Consider the following 20,435-nt stretch of genomic DNA (forward strand, 5'->3'; position numbering starts at 1 on the left):
CTGAACACTTATATTTCATTTTTATAACAATTTGCTCCTAGATTTAAGAACTGATATACAAGCAAAAAGTGACCAAATGACCAAACACATCCACTTTAACAGAAAATTGTCTTCTGGGAATGGAGACTTAAGTCTACGAAACGTGTAATGGTGTAAACAACTGTAAAAGTAGTTGTTCGTTAATTCTACAGACGTTACGTCTTTAATTGATAAATACTGTTGGTTGTTTTAATGTGAAAATACAAAATGTCAGGTTGTTTATCTGTTATCATGTACTGATATTTAGCATTGCCTTCTGTTGACCGGCTCCTACCGAGCGACAGCTACGGTCGCAGGTAGGAATCCTGCCTCGGGCATGGATGTGTGTGATGTCCTTAGGTTAGTTAGGTTTAATTAGTTCTAAGTTCTAGGCGACTGATGACCTCAGAAGTTAAGTCCCATAGTGCTCAGAGCCATTTGATTTTGAACCTTCTGTTGACCCTGTCAGTGGTTGAGGATAGAAATTCCAGTTCTTTGAAGAAATGATCCATATCTTCCATAGTTTTTGATCAATTGACACGTTAGGTTACAAAACTACGTTGGTGATATATACACTCCTGGAAAAGGAAAAAAGAACAAATTAACACCGGTGTGTCACACCCACCATACTTGCTCCGGACACTGCGAGAGGGCTGTACAAGCAATGATCAAACGCACGGCACAGCGGACACACCAGGAACCGCGGTGTTGGCCGTCGAATGGCGCTAGCTGCGCAGCATTTGTGCACCGCCGCCGTCAGTGTCAGCCAGTTTGCCGTGGCATACGGAGCTCCATCGCAGTCCTTAACACTGGTAGCATGCCGCGACAGCGTGGACGTGAACCGTATGTGCAGTTGACGGACTTTGAGCGAGGGCGTATAGTAGGCATGCGGGAGGCCGGGTGGACGTACCGCCGAATTGCTCAACACGTGGGGCGTGAGGTCTCCACAGTACATCGATGTTGTCGCCAGTGGTCGGCGGAAGGTGCACGTGCCCGTCGACCTGGGACCGGACCGCAGCGACGCACGGATGCACGCCAAGACCGTAGGATCCTACGCAGTGCCGTAGGGGACCGCACCGCCACTTCCCAGCAAATTAGGGACACTGTTGCTCCTGGGTATCGGCGAGGACCATTCGCAACCGTCTCCATGAAGCTGGGCTACGGTCCCGCACACCGTTAGGCCGTCTTCCGCTCACGCCCCAACATCGTGCAGCCCGCCTCCAGTGGTGTCGCGACAGGCGTGAATGGAGGGACGAATGGAGACGTGTCGTCTTCAGCGATGAGAGTCGCTTCTGCCTTGGTGCCAATGATGGTCGTATGCGTGTTTGGCGCCGTGCAGGTGAGCGCCACAATCAGGACTGCATACGACCGAGGCACACAGGGCCAACACCCGGCATCATGGTGTGGGGAGCGATCTCCTACACTGGCCGTACACCACTGGTGATCGTCGAGGGGACACTGAATAGTGCACGGTACATCCAAACCGTCATCGAACCCATCGTTCTACCATTCCTAGACCGGCAAGGGAACTTGCTGTTCCAACAGGACAATGCACGTCCGCATGTATCCCGTGCCACCCAACGTGCTCTAGAAGGTGTAAGTCAACTACCCTGGCCAGCAATATCTCCGGATCTGTCCCCCATTGAGCATGTTTGGGACTGGATGAAGCGTCGTCTCACGCGGTCTGCACGTCCAGCACGAACGCTGGTCCAGCTGAGGCGCCAGGTGGAAATGGCATGGCAAGCCGTTCCACAGGACTACATCCAGCATCTCTACGATCGTCTCCATGGGAGAATAGCAGCCTGCATTGCTGCGAAAGGTGGATATACACTGTACTAGTGCCGACATTGTGCATGCTCTATTGCCTGTGTCTATGTGCCTGTGGTTCTGTCAGTGTGATCATGTGATGTATCTGACCCCAGGAATGTGTCAATAAAGTTTCCCCTTCCTGGGACAATGAATTCACGGTGTTCTTATTTCAATTTCCAGGAGTGTAGTTCGCCAGCTGGAAGAATTCGCAAACACTGGCAGATTGAGGACGTAAAGTCGCTCGGCACATCACCCTTCGGATTCCGCCGCTCAACGTCGGCCGGCGGACTGACGGTACGGCGGTGGAAGCGTCTACGCCCCCGCGCTCGTACCTGCTTGAAATTTCAAGGCGCGTCGAGTCGGAGGAGCGATAGACGGTAGAGTACGCTGCTCGCCTTCGGCTCTCGCAAGTTGATCGATCACCCGCACCGCTGCGCACCGCACGCACTCTTTTTCAAACACATCAATTCATCAGGCAAGGCGGTAGGAGGAGGGAAAACGAAAGAGAGGAAACGAGGCAAAGAAAGGCGCAGCGAGGTTTTGTTGCGAGCCTGCACTGCCATTCACGCACTCCTGGCGCTGCCGAGCAGTCTTTGTTTTTCTGGTTTTTATGCGCGGGCCGAGGCGTACCGCCGCTGTCTGGCGCGCTGCACTCGCTGGCCAACTCGCGCTTCTTCGCGAAGTTCGACTGCCTCTCGCATTCCAAATTACGTTTAGCGAGAACGTGCTAACAGGAGCACGAACCTGAAACGCTGTTTCCACTTAATGTCTGGCAGCATGGCTAAGACGCCTGTGCAACACTTTGCAGATGCAGTGGATAGATGAAGTGAAGTAAATCCGTCAATGCAATATGTGCGTAGGTCACAGCACAAACATGAGTAACCTACTAATTAGAACAAGAGAAACACACAAAAAAGATTTTGAAATTTATAATCTCCATAAATATAGGCTAATCAGCGTAGAGATAGACAAAAATACATTGGAATTTCTAAAATCATCCGAGGAAAGAGGCAAACAAACAACTATTCAAGCTTGCGTGTAGGAACTATGAGACTGCCTACGTACCATCAATCTTTCGGAAAAATAATATCCACACAGTTCCGAAGATAGCAAGGGCACATAAGAGTGAAACCTATCGCAGAGTCAGCTTAACATCTCATGCATCCGAGTTGCTGACAGAAATAATATACAGGAGAACGGAAAAGAAAGCTGAGCATCAGATATATGACGATCAGTTTGGATTTGGGAAAGGTAAAGGCACCAGAGAGGCAGTTACGACATTGTGCTTAATAACAGAAGCAAGGCTGGAGAAAAATCCAGACACGTTCATAGTTTTCGTCGACCTACAAAACGTGTTTGTTGTTGTTGTTGTTGTTGTGGTCTTCAATCCTGAGACTGGTTGGATGCAGCTCTTCATGCTACCCTATCATGTGCAAGTTTCTTCATCTCCCAGTACTTACTGCAACCTACATCCTTCCGAATCTGCTAAGTGTATTTATCTCTAGGTCTCCCTCTACGATTTTTGCCCTCCAAGCTGCCCCTCAATGCTAAATTTGTGATCCCTTGATGCCTCAGAACATGTCGTACTAACTGGTCCCTTCTTTTTATCAAGTTGTGCCACAAACTCCTCTTCTCCCCAATTCCCTTCAATACTTCATCATTAGTTATGTGATCTATCCATCTAATCTTCAGCATTCTTCTGTAGCACCACATTTCGAAAGCTTCTATTCTCTTCTTGTCCAAACTATTTATCGTCCATGTTTCACTTCCATACGTGGCTACACTCCATACAAATACTTAAATCTGTACTCGATGTTAACAAATTGCTCTTCTTCAGAAATGATTTCTTGCCATTGCCAGTCTACATTTTATATCTTCTCTACTTCGATCATCATCAGTTATTTCGCTCCCCAAATAGCAAAACTCCTTTACTACTTTAACTGTCTCAGTTCCTAATCTAATTCCCTCAGCATCAAGCGACTTAATTCGACTACATTCTAATATCCTCGTTTTGCTTTTGTTGATGTTCATCTTATATCCTCCTTTCAAGACGCTGTCCATTCCGTTCAACTGCTCTTCCAAGTCCTTTGCTGTCTTTGACAGAATTACAATGTCATCGGCGAACCTCGAAGTTTTTATTTCTTCTCCATGGATTTTAATACCTACTCCGAATTTTTCTTTTGTTTCCTTTACTGCTTGCTCAATATACAGATTGAATAACATCGGGGAGAGGCTACAACCCTGCATCACTCCCTTCCCAACCACTGCTTCCCTTTCATGGCCCTCGGCTCTTATAACTGCCATCTGCTTTCTGTACAAATTCTAAATAGCCTTTCGCTCCCTGTACTTTATGCCTGCCACCTTCAGAATTTGAAAGAGAGTATTCCAGCCAACATTGTCAAAAGCTTTCTCTAAGTCTACAAATGCCAGAAACGTAGGTTTGGCTTTCCTTAATCTTTCTTCTAAGATAAGTCGTAGGGTCAGTATTGCCTCACGTGTTCCAACATTTCTACGGAATCCAAAGTGACCTTCCCTGAAGTCGACTTCTACCACACTTTCCATTCGTCTGTAAAGAATTTGGGTTAGTATTTTGCAGCTGTGACTTATTAAACTGATAGTTCGGTAATTTTCACATCTGTCAACACCTGCTTTCTTTGGGATTGGAATTATTATATTCTTCTTAATGTCTGAGGGTATTTCACCTGTCTCATACATCTTGCTCACCAGATGGTAGAGTTTAGTCAGGACTGGCTCTCCCAAGGCCGTCAGTAGTTCTAATGGAATGCTGCCTACTCACGGGGCCTTATTTCGACTCAGGTCTTTCAGTGCTCTGTCAAATTCTTCACGCAGTATCGTATTTCCCATTTCATCTTCATATACATCCTCTTCCATTTCCATAGTATTGTCCTCAAGTACATCGCCCTTTTATAGACCCTCTATATACTCCTCCTACCTTTCTGTTTTCCCTTCTTTGCTTAGAACTGGGTTTCCATCTGTGCTCTTGAGATTCAAACAGGTGGCTCTCTTTTCCCCAAAGGTCTCTTTAATTTTCCTGTAGACAGTATCTATCTTACCCCTAGTGAGATAGCCTCTACATCCTTACATTTGTCCTCTAGCCATCCCTGCTTCTCCATTTTGCACTTCCTGTTGATCTCATTTTTGAGACGTTTGTATTTCTTTTTGCCTGCTTTATTTACTGAATTTTTATATTTTCTCTTTTCATCAATTAAATTCAGTATCTCTTCTGTTACCCAAGGATTTCTACTAGCCCTCGTCTTTTTACCCACTTGATCCTCTGCTGCCTTCACTACTTCAACCCTCAGAGCTACCCATTCTTCTTCTACTGTGCTTCTTTCCACCATTCCTGTCAATTGTTCCCTTATGCTCTCCCTGAAACTCTGTACAACCTCTGGTTTGGTTAGTTTATCCAGATCTCATCTCCTTAAATTCCCACCTTCTTTCAGTTTCTTCAGTTTTAATCTACAGTTCATAAACAATAGATTGTGATCAGAGTCCACATGTGCCCCTGGAAATGTCTTACAATTTAAAACCTGGTTCCTAAATCTCTGTCTTACCATTATACACTCCTGGAAATGGAAAACAGAACACATTGACACCGGTGTGTCACACCCACCATACTTGCTCCGGACTCTGCGAGAGGGCTGTAAAAGCAATGATCACACGCACGGCACAGCGGACACACCAGGAACCGCGGTGTTGACCGTCGAATGGCGCTGGCTGCGCAGCATTTGTGCACCGCCGCCGTCAGTGTCAGCCAGTTTGCCGTGGCATACGGAGCTCCATCGCAGTCTTTAACACTGGTAGCATGCCGCGACAGCGTGGACGTGAACCGTATGTGCAGTTGACGGACTTTGAGCGAGGGCGTAATGTGGGCATGCGGGAGGCCGGGTGGACGTACCGCCGAATTGCTCAACACGTGGGGCGTGAGGTCTCCACAGTACATCGATGTTGTCGCCAGTGGTCGGCGGAAGGTGCACGTGCCCGTCGACCTGGGACCGGACCGCAGCGACGCACGGATGCACGCCAAGACCGTAGGATCCTACGCAGTGCCGTAGGGGACCGCACCGCCACTTCCCAGCAAATTAGGGACACTGTTGCTCCTGGGTATCGGCGAGGACCATTCGCAACCGTCTCCATGAAGCTGGGCTACGGTCCCGCACACTGTTAGGCCGTCTTCCGCTCACGCCCCAACATCGTGCAGCCCGCCTCCAGTGGTGTCGCGACAGGCGTGAATGGAGGGACGAATGGAGACGTGTCGTCTTCAGCGATGAGAGTCGCTTCTGCCTTGGTGCCAATGATGGTCGTATGCGTGTTTGGCGCCGTGCAGGTGAGCGCCACAATCAGGACTGCATACGACCGAGGCACACAGGGCCAACACCCGGCATCATGGTGTGGGGAGCGATCTCCTACACTGGCCGTACACCACTGGTGATCGTCGAGGGGACACTGAATAGTGCACGGTACATCCAAACCGTCATCGAACCCATCGTTCTACCATTCCTAGACCGGCAAGGGAACTTGCTGTTCCAACAGGACAATGCACGTCCGCATGTATCCCGTGCCACCCAACGTGCTCTAGAAGGTGTAAGTCAACTACCCTGGCCAGCAAGATCTCCGGATCTGTCCCCCATTGAGCATGTTTGGGACTGGATGAAGCGTCGTCTCACGCGGTCTGCACGTCCAGCACGAACACTGGTCCAACTGAGGCGCCAGGTGGAAATGGCATGGCAAGCCGTTCCACAGGACTACATCCAGCATCTCTACGATCGTCTCCATGGGAGAATAGCAGCCTGCATTGCTGCGAAAGGTGGATATACACTGTACTAGTGCCGACATTGTGCATGCTCTGTTGCCTGTGTCTATGTGCCTGTGGTTCTGTCAGTGTGATCATGTGATGTATCTGACCCCAGGAATGTGTCAATAAAGTTTCCCCTTCCTGGGAGAATGAATTCACAGTGTTCTTATTTCAATTTCCAGGAGTGTATAATCTATCTGATACCTTGTAGTATCTCCAGGATTCTTCCATGTATACAACCTTCTTTCATGATTCTTGAACCAAGTGTTAGCTATGATTACGTTATGCTCTGTGCAAAATTCTACCAGGCGGCTTCCTCTTTCATTTCTTAGACCCAGTCCATATTCACCTACTGTGTATCCTTCTCTCCCTTTTACTACTCCCGAATTCCAGTCACCCATGAATATTAAATTTTCGTCTCCCTTCACTGCCTGAATGATTTCTTTTATCTCATCATACATTTCATCAATTTCTTCATCATCTGCAGAGCTAGTTGGCATATAAACGTGTGGTACTGTAGTAGGCGTGGGCTTCGTGTCTATCTTGGCCAGAACAATGCGTTCACTATGCTGTTTGTAGTAGCTTACCCGCACTCCTATTTTTTTATTCATTATTAGACCTACCCCTGCATTACCCCTATTTGATTATGTATTTATAACCCTGTATTCACCTGACCAAAAGTCTTTTTCCTGCCACCGAACTTGACTAATTCCCACTATATCTAACTTTAACCTATCCATTTCCCTTTTTAAATTTTCTAACCTACCTGCCTGATTAAGGGATCTGACATTCCACGTTCCGATCCGTAGAACGCCAGTTTTCTTTCTCCTGATAATGATGTTCTGTTGAGTAGTCCCCGCCCGGAGATCCGAATGGGGGACTATTTTACCTCCGGAATATTTTACCAAAGAGGACGCCATCATCATTTAGTCATACAGTAAAGCTGCATGCACTCGGGAAAAATTGCGGTTGTAGTTTCCCCTTGCTTTCAGCCGTTCGCAGTACCAGCACAGCAAGGCCGTTTTGGTTAGTGTTACAGGGCCAGATCAGTCAATCATCCAGACTGTTGCCCCTGCAACTACTGAAAAGGCTGCTGCCCCTCTTCAGGAACCACACGTTTGTCTGGCCTCTTAACAGATACCCCTCCGTTGTGGTTGCACCTACGGTACGGCCATCTGTATCACTGAGGCGCGCAAGCCTCCCCACCAACGGCAAGGTCCATGGTTCATGTGTTAGACAGTGTAAAATGGTGAAAGATGTTAAGATTATGAGAAAAATGAGAGTGAACTGCAGGGAAAGGCAGGTAATAATCAGTATGTACAGAAACAAGACTGAAGAGATTGGAAGATCAAGAACAAAGTATTCGGATTAAAGAGTGTGTAAGACAGAGATACAGTCTTTGACCCCTTCTGTTCATTCTATTCGTCGAAGAAGTAATGAGGAAAATAAAAGAGCAGTTCAACAGTAGATTTGAGTATAGTATATGGACTGTGAGCAAACCGGAAAAAGAAAAATGTAATGAGATCCAGCAAAAATGAAAATAGCGAGAAACGTAACAACAAAATTGGTTAGGAAGTAGACGAAATTGAGGAATTGTGGTATACTTGAAACTAAATTACCATGATGGACGAACTAAGGAGGACATAAAAAGCGAACTAGCAAAGGCAAGGAGTGCACGCCTGGGCAGGAGAAGTCTACTGGTATCAAACAGAGGCCTTAATTTGAGGAAGAGCTTTCTGAGATTTATTACGTTAGTGCATCAGTTCGTAGCGTTTTTATTTTGTGTATTGGTATTCCGTTTCTTTCTTTCTTTTGCTACTGCCTTTATCCCGCAGCGGGCGCAGGGTCGGCAGGGTTAAGTACGGATTTGGCATGGTTAATTTTAAGGGGTGGCCAGATAATGTCACTGGACAGAGCACGGCAAGATAATAGTTTTCTTGTTTTAAGGTGGATAATTTTAACATTAGGGACTCTACACATTCAGGAAGACCTTCGGGGTTTGATGAAGATTGTTTAAACGCATTAATCCACGATGATCCACGTTAGTGTACTCGAGAACTGGCAAATCTGATGAACTGTGAACATTCCACGATCGTGAGACACTCAGATGCAATGGGGAATTTTAAAAAATCGATTGTATGCGTACAGCGTTCTCTAAGTCAAAATCACATAATTCTGCGTGTGGCCATATGTGCATCTCTGGTTGCTCGTCATCAATTGGCTCGTGAACGACACCGACCGTTCCTGTCTTGTAGCGTTGCTGGTGACGATGAATGGGACCTTCGTGCCAACATAAGGACATGAAGCGAATTATTGAGCCCAAACAAAGGAGCATCCCTTACAAAGACCCGTGCACCTACAAAAGATAATGTTATGCATGTGGGAGAACAAGTGTACTGCGTGCTGTTTGTCTGTGGTGTAATCATCGTTGATGATATTTATTGTCAACAACTGAGACGACATGCAGACACAGTCCTGCAAGAAGGTCTAGGGAGACTGCTTGATGTGATGTTACTCCAGATAACTCCCGCCTGCATTCTGCTAGACTGACAAAAAACGCTACACAGGAGTTGGATTGGGAAGTCATACAGCGCCCACCAAAATGCATCTGATCTTGCATCCTCATATTTTCACCTTTTCCACTCTTTATGAAACAGCTTTAACGGAATTTCCTTTCCGGATGAAAATGTGCTCTGAACATGGCTCGACCTGTTCTTCATCTCAAAACTATATGCTTTGTAAAGTCGCGGATTCGAAAAGTTACTCCAGCGTTGCCAGGCTACTATAAATAGTGAAAGAGAATATATTGTTGATGACTTAAGTCTTTTCTATGTCTATCTGTTGTGTTTACCAAACGTACGGAGAAACGGTACGAAATTACTAACCAATCCAACGCGTTTGGAGCGCAGCATTGTATGGCAGTGAATCATGGACAGTGGGAAAAACGGAACAGAATAGAATTGCAGCGTTTGAGATGTGATCTTCTGACAATATAAGGAATGAACAGATTCTTCTCAGAAACATTGGAGAAAGAAATATATAGAAAATACTACAAGAAGAAGGACGTAATAACAGGACATACGTCACTACATCAAGGGATAACCTGTATGGTACCAAAGGGAGCTGTATAGGGTAAAAAATATGGGGGAAGATAATCGAGAACCTGGGTAGCAAGTGCTACTCTGATATGAAGAGTTTAGCGCAGGAGAGGAAGTAAGAAGACCAATGACTCAAAAAATCTCCATAATTATTAATAAATAATAATAATAATAATAGGGAGAACGAAGACTTCTGCGGCCGACGACATCCAAATAATTTCCCGATGTATGTGACAGTGTCATAATGATGCTGCGTATACCAGCGTTTCAGCTAATGTGACCTAAACCGAATGGTGTATTACCTCCTGTGAAACTGTCACCATGCGATCTCATATCTCTTATTTAGCGTTATCCGGTCGTACAATATGCTGTTTTCTCTCTTATTTAGCGTTATCCGGTCGTACGATATGCTGTTTTCTTGATTTGAAAAATATTATACTTTAATTTGTCATTGCATGCACTCCCTGACGCCACAGTCACTAGTAAACCTTATGGAGAGAGGACGAGGGTTCAATCACGCGTGTGGCCATCCTGATTTAGGTTTTCCGTGATTTCCCTAAATCGCTCAAGGCGAATGCCGGGATGGTTCCTTTGAAAGGGCACCGCCGACTTCCTTCCCCGTCCTTCCCTAATCCGACGAGACTCATGATCTCGCTGTCTGGTCTTCTCCCCGAAACAACTAAACCCACCCTTAGGGAGAGAAATCGGCTGCGCCATGTATCTGTGAATCATGTGAGCTTTGTTTTGTTACCGTATGTTTTCTCTACGTGTATCTTATTTCTTTAGACGTAGACAAGAGACCAGCGAAGCATTACCGAAACGGACGTTGATTACGGCCTACAAAGCATTCTACATGCCAGCCGGTGTACCAGATGAACAGTCATTTGTCCAGGAAGCTCAAAATGGTTCAAATGGCTCTGAGGACTATGGGACTTAACATCAGTGGTCATCAGTCCCTAGAACTTAGAACTACTTAAACCTAACAAACCTAAGGACATCACACACATCCATGCCCGAGGCAGGATTCGAACCTGCGACCGTAGCGGTCATGCGGTTCCAGACTGAAGCGCCTTTAACCGCACGGCCACACCGGCCGGCTGTCCAGGAAGCAGATATCATTCGTGCCTGTGTCAGCTCCTATTTGCGCAACACTAAACTACACGATCAGATCACGTCCAGATCCTCGTATACAATACTTTGCGCTCTTACTGGTACGAGTTGTCAACAAAGTCGTAACGGAAGAAAGACTGCAGAATAAAACCCGGTTGACGACGACGTCATCAGACCCGGAATGTGGAACGATACAGAAGGAAATTGGCTGCGCTCTTTGACAGGAAGCATCTGCTTCTAAAACGATTCAGAGAAATCATGTAAATTTTAATCTGCGTGGCCAGGCGTGGATTTGAACTGCCGTCTGCCCAAATACAAGCCCAGTGCCTTTCCCGCCCGCCGTCTCGCTCGGTCTTTTATTTGAAGTCTGGAGATGGGTATGACGTCCTTTCTCGACAATATATTGCCAGGCAAAAGAAAGTGAAGCGCCCATAAGGAGTGGAGGATACGAAATGAAACTAGAATAACAAAATTTACGTAGAACTTGCACATATGTGCCCACTTAGGGGAAAGTGGGAAAAGAGTGCACGGGACAAAATTTTAGTCGTCCCCTTAAAAGAGCGCACTGGTTGCTTAGAACACTGTAGATGCTATAGGAGTGCACAATCTATTATTTTATTTCAAGTCGTTTTTACGTGTATTTCTTACCTCTGACTGTCGGTCAAGTTAGATTCCAAGAGGGTTGCGCATGTAATTCAAACATCGCTGTAGTCATTTTCGTTCTGCCCGCTGATTATTAGAGAATATAAAACACATAACAGTCCCACTTCTGCGACAGATTTTTTCATGGTTTTTCTTCAGTGTTAAGGCCTTATAGAGTCGATGGGATACTATATAACTTGAAAATTACTTCAAGATTAGCTTACCTTTGCGATGTGGCGATGCCGAATGCATTCTAGGGCGACGTAAGTTTACCGGAAATAAAGCCACAGCTACATGCTATTAACTATACGTGTGATTTATTTACTTATACTCATCACTGAATTATTTAAGAGAGGAAAGGGATTAATATATAGACAAGATATCTAAATTAAATTTAATATGCAGCTTCGTGATCATATCTGAAACGATAGAATTCCATAGTCGCTATTCAGACTAGTTTTTGATTTGATGATAAATGAACACGTATTATGTTCGAGAATAATGATTTTTCTGGAGACTAGAAATCTACTCTGTAGGAATCAGCATGGGTTTCGCAAAAGACGATCGTGTGAAACACAGCTCGCGCTATTCGTCTACGAGACTCAGAGGGCCATAGATACGGGTTCCCAGGTAGAGGCCGCGTTTCTTGACTTCCGCAAGGCGTTTGATACAGTTCCCCACAGTCAAAAATGGTTCAAATGGCTCTGAGCACTATTGGACTTAACTTCTGAGGTCATCAGTCCCCTAGAACTTAGAACTACTTAAACCTAACTAACCTAAGGACATCACACAAATCCATGCCCGAGGCAGGATTCGATCCTGCGACCGTAGCGGTCACGCGGTTCCAGTCTGTAGCGCCTAGAACCGCTCGGCCACTCCGGCCGGCCTCCCCACAGTCGTTTAATCAACAAAGTAAGAGCATATAGACTATCAGACCAATTTTGTGATTGGATTGAAGAGTTCCTAGATAACAGAAAGCAGCATGTTATTCTCAATGGAGAGAAGTCTTCCGAAGTAAGAGTGATTTCAGGTGTGCCACAGGGGAGTGTCGGAGGACCGTTGCTATGCACAATATATATAAATGACCTTGTGGATAACACCGGAAGTTCACTGACGCTTTTTTCGGATGATGCTGTAGTATATCGCGAGGTTGTAACAATGGAAAATTGTACTGAAATGCAGGAGGATCTGCAACGAACTGACGCATGGTGCAGGGAATGGCAATTGAATCTCAATGTAGAAAAGTGGCATGTGCTGCGAATACATAGAAAGAAAGATCCTTTATCATTTAGCTAAAAATATAGCCGGTGAGCAACTGGAAGCAGATAATTCCATAAATTATCTGGTAGTAGGCATTAGGAGTGATTTAAAATGGAATTACCATATAAAATTAATCGTCAGTAAAGCAGATGCCAGACTGAGATTCATTGGAAGAATCCTAAGGGAATGCAGTCCGAAAACAAAGGAAGTAGGTTACAGTGCGGTTGTTCGCCCAGTGCTTGAATAACGCTCACCGGTGTGGGATCCGTACCAGATAGGATAGAAGAGATAGAAAGCGTTACGTAGATGATAGATAAGCTCGGTACGGGCTTTTGTTGAAGTTTCTGCAACATACCTTCACCGAGGAGTCAAGCAGTATATTGCTCCCTCCTACGTATATCTCGCGACGAGACCATGAGGATAAAATCAGAGGGATTAGAGCCCACACAGAGGCATACCGACAATCTTTCTCATCACGAACAATATGAGACTGGAATAGAAGGGAGAACCGATAGAGGTACTATGGTACCCTCCGCCACACACCGTCAGTTGGCTAGCGGGGTATGGATGTAGATGTAGATGTAGAACCTGGTTACATGTCAAATATAATCGTTTAGATAATTCAAATTAAAGCCCACAATGATTAGAATCTTATCCAGTGCCTATTACCTTCACATAAGACGAGTTTTATTGTCATATTTAATATTAGCACTTGCAAACTAAGCACAGTTTTCGCTTCTCCCGTGGTAGTCGAACGTTTATAATAGTGACTAGTAAGCGCTATTACGGGAAACGTTCATTTTCTATGTGATAGCCAGTTGGTTTTATTCAGGACTTCAGTACACCATATTATTCCCCACTTTCTGGCTACAAAATCCTATTTTACAACATAATCTCCGTTCAGTGCGACGACCTTACGCCATCTTACTGGGAGGGCGTATACACACATGGTAGCACTCTACTGGTCGACGTCGGAGCCAACGTCTTCCTACATCAGTAACCTCCCCATCATCCATGCACTGCTCCCTGAAGACGTGGCGACGAACACACGGAAGTCGCTTCCTCAGTACCCTGAGGGTAGCACAATACACTTCAGAGTTCATCGTTGCACTATAATTGAGAACATTAAACAGAATGACCCCTTCAGAGCCCCAGAAGATCATCCCATGACTTTACCGGCTATGCGGCTTTCAACTTTTTCTTCGAAGGAGAAATGGTGAGGCGCCAGTCCTTGGATTGCCGTTTTGTTTCCGGTCCGAAGTGATGAAACAATATTTCATCGCCTGCGACGATGTACAACAAAAAATTTTCGCGAGTAGCCTCGTAACGCGCAAGCAATTCCGCACAGATGGGCCTTAGTTGCTCTTTATGCTCTTCTCTAAGGCAGCGGGGAACCCAATGGGCACACACGTCTGAGTACGCCAACTGCGGGACGAGTGTGCCAGCACCACCGACAGAGACGACGAGTTGAGCAGCGAGGTGTATGAGTGTGATCTGCTGATCACATGAATGAGAGTGTCCGCACCTTCCAGCCGTGTGCGGCCGTTCGGCACCTGGGAGATCGGGCAGGTCCGCTCTCCTTGTTGGGATGACGACAGACGCCTCGCCCAACGATTCACCGTGCTTTTGTTCGCTGCCAGGTCTCCATAGGCGTTCTGCAAGCGCTTACGAATATCTACGATGGTCTGGTTTTCCGTAAAAAAAATTTTAATAACAATTCTCTGCTTGTAGCGCACCTGCTTTACATTCGTATACGCCATTTTGAAGGTTACGTACAGTGCCACCACCTATAGAAACTTGATCGAACTATAGAAGCTGAAGCGGGAATGTTCCGTGATGCACTACAGCAAATTCCGCATTTTTAAAACCGGAATTGGCCGAGAAAAAAAGTTGTGTTGCATTAGTTATTAAACGCTCCTCGTAGTAGAAAACGAGGGTTATCTACCACACCAAATTTTGATAATAAAGAATGTGTACATAAATAATAATTTTACTGTAGACGCGGTAAGTAAAACAAGTGAATAGATTTTAGAAAATAGAGCACTCAGAGAAGGTGTAAATTTTTAGTGTATATATATTCACGACACCTCAAAGAAACAGAAATTGTTAGTACGTCCAGGAATTACATTATCACACAATGTTTATGAAAACACACTACTTGCGGAGGAGCAAATAATGATTCAGGTACATGAGACACAGTTAAGGAAATCCACGTATCTTTTACGCATTCTGTGTAAATCTTATAATTTTAAAATGTAAGTCGATAAAACGAAAACTATGGGTTTCAGACAAAACCATCAAGTCAAGTGTGAAGTTATTCACGTGAGTACTAAAAGAAATCAGCTAAATTTCGATTACGCGATAAGTCACACAAATCTGAAGGCTGTAAATTCAACTAAATACTTAGGGATTACAATTATAAATAACCTAAATAGGAACGATCTCATAGATAATACTGTGGGTAGGACAAACCAAAGACTGCGATTCATTGGCAGAGCTCTTAGAAGGTGCAAGAGGTCTACTAAAGAGACTGCTTACACCACGCTTGACCTCCCTATTCTGCAGTATTGCTGTGCAGTGTGGGATCTGCATCAGGTGGGACTGACGGATGACATCGAAAAAGGACAAAGAAGGTAAGCTCGTTTTGTGTTATCGCGAAATAGGGGAGATGGTGTCACAAACATGATACGTAAATTGCAGTGGCAATCATTAAAACAAAGACGTTTTTCGCTGAGACGGGATCTTCTCATGAAATTTCAATCACTAGTTTTCTCCTCGAATTACATAGGGAGAAATGATCATCGCGATAAAATAAGAGAAATCAGGGCTCGCATAGAAAAATTTATGTCCTCGTTTTTCCCGCGTGCCGTTCGAGAGTGGAACGGTAGAGAGACAGCTTGAAGGTGGTTCATTGAACCCTCTGCCAGGCACTTTATTGTGAATAGCAGAGTAATCACATTGATGTAGACGCAAATCGAAGATTTTGATAGAAGAGACTTAAGAGCAAATATCGAATTTTAAATGAACTGGCTGTGATAACGACCAGGACACTGAGCAAAAAGTTAGCATGTTTCAAGGCGTATACAGGGACATTCAAAGAACTTTCAGAAATAATGTTAGGAATGAAATTAAAAAGGAAATTTGCGAAGTAATGGTTTTAGTCGCATTGCTTTATGGCAGCGAAGCCTGTGTGCCGACTCAAAAGCAAGTTAGTAAAACACAGTTGGCAGACAGAAGGGTGGATAGGATATAAAGTTAAGATATTACAGAAGAACTGAGTTCAGAATAAGTACATACTAAGCTATTAAATAATATACGAAATTGGACAGATCACGTACAAAGAATGGAAAATACCAGACATCCTAAAGTAGGAGACAACTGTCAAGCCGGAATGGGCAAGAATGCGTAGTCCACGAAGTGCAGAAGAAGAAGAAGCAAGTCTGGGTGTCAACGGAAACATGACGCTCCACATTCGAGTCTACAGCGATCTGACCCTACGTAGACCGGCGATCGGTCCGTGTGGCATTGCGGAGCGACAACAACACATAAATGTAAGCTAGGAATTACTACTGAATCCATTAGCCAAGTAAGATTAGGTGCAGCATATAAAAGGAATACGCGGCTAGTATGCTGCCGGAAATAGGAAAGAAACTTTCAAGAAGAGTTCATTCCTAGTAATCGGGTGGACTGCAGCCATATGGACAATACGGCCACATAACTCGCCTGTATCATCCGCAAAATTACAGGCTGCATTTTCCCGTTTTAGCTATAAAGATAAGACCGCATTTGTTGGCGGCTAGAAACTTGGCCCGTAAATCTGCGGGGAGATTTGCAGTAATTCAAGCGGGAGCAGGCGGCCGGCACTTACGACCGCCCAGGCGAGCCGGCACGTCTGTCTGTCTGCTGTCTGGGCCTCCCCCCTAGGGTTCGTGGGCCGGGGGACGGGCCTGTGACGCAGCGCAGGGACAGACAGGACCAGCTAACGGCCGGCAGTGCCCCAGCCAAGTCGCCTGGTCGCGTAAACCAGGACAGGCTGGTATAAACCCCCCTCCCTGGCAGTGCGAGCAGCACAGAGAGAGAGTGCGGCTGTAAACATCGTCATAAAACGCTATATATCCCGCCAACTTCAAGGGCGTGTGAGGCGTCTCGCAGGGGCACTCGTTCGCACTGCGCAAGGCCCGTCGCGAGTTACTTTCCTCGAGCAGCGAGAGATCTTAAAAAGAAAGCAAATTTGTTATTCGAAATACAGCACACTATGGGAAACATATTATGCTATTGACTACTCTTCAGTGTTTCGTATGTTGCACGCCCGTAGTTGTCCCGTCAGGTGGTGCAAAGAACAACTCTGCACTGAAGTGTCAAAGAAACTGGTATAGGCATGCGTATTCAAATGTATGCAAACAGGCAGAATACGGCGCTGCGCTTATATATGACAATAAGTGTCTGGCGCAGTTGTTAGATCGGGTACTGCTGCTACAATGGAAGGTTATCAAGATTTCAGTGGGTTTGAACGTGGTGTTATAGTCGGCCACGAGCGATGGAACGCAGCATCTCAGAGGTAGCGATGAATTGCGGATTTCCCGTACGATCATTTAACGAGTGTGAATGTCAGAAGCCGGTAAAAAATCCAATCTCCGACATCGCTGCTGCCCGAAAAAGATCCTGCGACAACGGGACCAACGACGACTGAAGAGAACTGTTAAACGTGACAGAAGTGCTAACTCTTCTGGAAATTGCTGCAGATTTCAATGTTGGGCCATCAACAAGTGTCAGCGCGCGCACCATTCAACGAAACAACATCGATATGGACTTTCGGAGCCGATGACCCACTTGGGTGGCCTTGATGACTGCACGTCACAGAGCTTTACGCTCCCTGGGATCGTCAACACCGACATTGGACTGTTGATGACTGGAAACATGTTGCCCGGTCGGATGAATCTCGTTTCAAATTCTATCGAGCCGACGGACGTGTACGGATATAGAGACCATCAAGCTGGTGGAGGCTCTGTAATGGTGTGGGGCGTGTGCTGTTGGAGTGATATGGGACCCTGATACGTCTAGATGCGACCCTGAGGGGTGACACGTACGTAAGCATCCTGTCTGATCACCTGGATCCATTCATGTCCATTGTGCATTCCGACGGACTTTGACAATTTCAGCAGGACAATGCGGCACCCCACACATCCAGAATTGCTACAGAGTGGCTCCAGGAGCACTCTTCTGAGTTTAAACACTCAAGATGACCAACAAGTTCCCCAGACATGAACATTATTGACATCTGGGACGCCTTGCAACGTGCTGTTAGAAAAGATCCCAACCCCTCGTACTCTTACTGATGTAAGGACAGCCCTGGAGGATCATGCTGTCAGTTCCCTCCAGCACTAGTTCAGAATTAGTCGAGTCCCTGCCACGTCATGTTGCGGCACTTCTATGTGCTCGCGGGGCCATACACGATATTAGGCAGGTGTAGCAGCTTCTTTGACTCTTCAGTGTACATCTACATCTACATCTACGTACATAGTCCGCAAGCCATCGTATAGTGAGTGGCGGAGGGTACCAAGTACCGCATTTAGTCATTTCCTTTCCTGTAGCACTCGCAAATAGAGCGAGAAAATAGCGACTGTCAATATGTCTCCATTCAAGCCTTCATTACTGTCACCTTATCTTTGTGTTCCTTACGCGAAATGTTCGTTGGCAGCAGTAGAATCGTTCTTCAGTCAGCTTCAGATCCCAGTTCTCTAAATTTTGTTAATAGTATTCGTCGAGAAGAACGTCGCCTTCTCTCCAAGGATTCCCATTTGAGTTCCCAAAGCATCTGCGTAATACTTACGTGATGTCGGAATCAAACGGTAATAAATCTAGCAAGCCACCTCTGAACTGCATCAAAATCTTCCTTTAACCTAGTCTGGTGAGAATCCCAAATTTCCGAGCAGTACTCAAGAATGTGTGGCATTAGTGTTCTATATGCGGCCTCCTTTACAGGTAAACCATACTTTACAAAAATTCTCCCAATGAACCCAAATCCAGCATTCACCATCCCTACTACAGTCCTTCCAAATTCGTTCCATTCCTTATCGCTTTGCAAAGTTACACCTTCGTATTTAATCGACGTGACTAAGTCGAGCAACACATTTCTAATGCTGTATTCGAGCATAAACATTGCATTCTTGCATGCGATAACACTACAGAAAATCGAAAACTAACGAAGTCACTGAAATCGACGTTTGGCTTAATCTCTGTCAAGGCTATTTTCAGGACTCAATCCTCAATCGTTGTCTTCAACTCTATTAACTACAAAACTTTATTTATTGCCAGTATAACATTTGTCCTATTCTCCCTTCTAATTTTTGTGTGGTGTACATATTAGGATTGAGTTTGAGGGCTAATTTCAAACTTAGTCTACCAAGTTTATCAAGTTCTTCCATTCACTATTGAACAATGCACTTAAGCAAGCAGTACGACGTAAACCAAAGATGCTTCATATGTGTTACACTAAAATGTAGTATTTCTATTTCCAAGTTTAAGTATCTGAAACATTTCCTAAAACTACTGAAAATGTTGGTTAATAAAATTCCTTATATTTCGAGTGGTCATTATGAATTTTTTGTGATCGGAGCTCACAAAACATATCTCATTGTGTTTCAATAACCCATGCGTAAGTGGGTGTCAAGTATTGGGAATACACTCCTGGAAATTGAAATAAGAACACCGTGAATTCATTGTCCCAGGAAGGGGAAACTTTATTGACACATTCCTGGGGTCCTGGGGTCACACTGACAGAACCACAGGCACATAGACACAGGCAACAGAGCATGCACAATGTCGGCACTAGTACAGTGTATATCCACCTTTCGCAGCAATGCAGGCTGCTATTCTCCCATGGAGACGATCGTAGAGATGCTGGATGTAGTCCTGTGGAACGGCTTGCCATGCCATTTCCACCTGGCGCCTCAGTTGGACCAGCGTTCGTGCTGGACGTGCAGACCGCGTGAGACGACGCTTCATCCAGGCTCAAACATGCTCAATGGGGGACAGATCCGGAGATCTTGCTGGCCAGGGTAGTTGACTTACACCTTCTAGAGCACGTTGGGTGGCACGGGATACATGCGGACATGCATTGTCCTGTTGGAACAGCAAGTTCCCTTGCCGGTCTAGGAATGGTAGAACGATGGGCTCGATGACGGTTTGCATGTACCGTGCACTATTCAGTGTCCCCTCGACGATCACCAGTGGTGTACGGCCAGTGTAGGAGATCGCTCCCCACACCATGATGCCGGGTGTTGGCCCTGTGTGCCTCGGTCGTATGCAGTCCTGATTGTGGCGCTCACCTGCACGGCGCCAAACACGCATACGACCATCATTGGCACCAAGGCAGAAGCGACTCTCATCGCTGAAGACGACACGTCTCCATTCGTCCCTCCATTCACGCCTGTCGCGACACCACTGGAGGCGGGCTGCACGATGTTGGGGCGTGAGCGGAAGACGGCCTAACGGTGTGCGGGACCGTAGCCCAGCTTCATGGAGACGGTTGCGAATGGTCCTCGCCGATACCCCAGGAGCAACAGTGTCCCTAATTTGCTGGGAAGTGGCGGTGCGGTCCCCTACGGCACTGCGTAGGATCCTACGGTCTTGGCGTGCATCCGTGCGTCGCTGCGGTCCGGTCCCAGGTCGACGGGCACGTG

This window comes from Schistocerca cancellata, chromosome 2, assembly GCF_023864275.1.
Source record: "Schistocerca cancellata isolate TAMUIC-IGC-003103 chromosome 2, iqSchCanc2.1, whole genome shotgun sequence".
Classification (NCBI taxonomy): domain Eukaryota; kingdom Metazoa; phylum Arthropoda; class Insecta; order Orthoptera; family Acrididae; genus Schistocerca; species Schistocerca cancellata.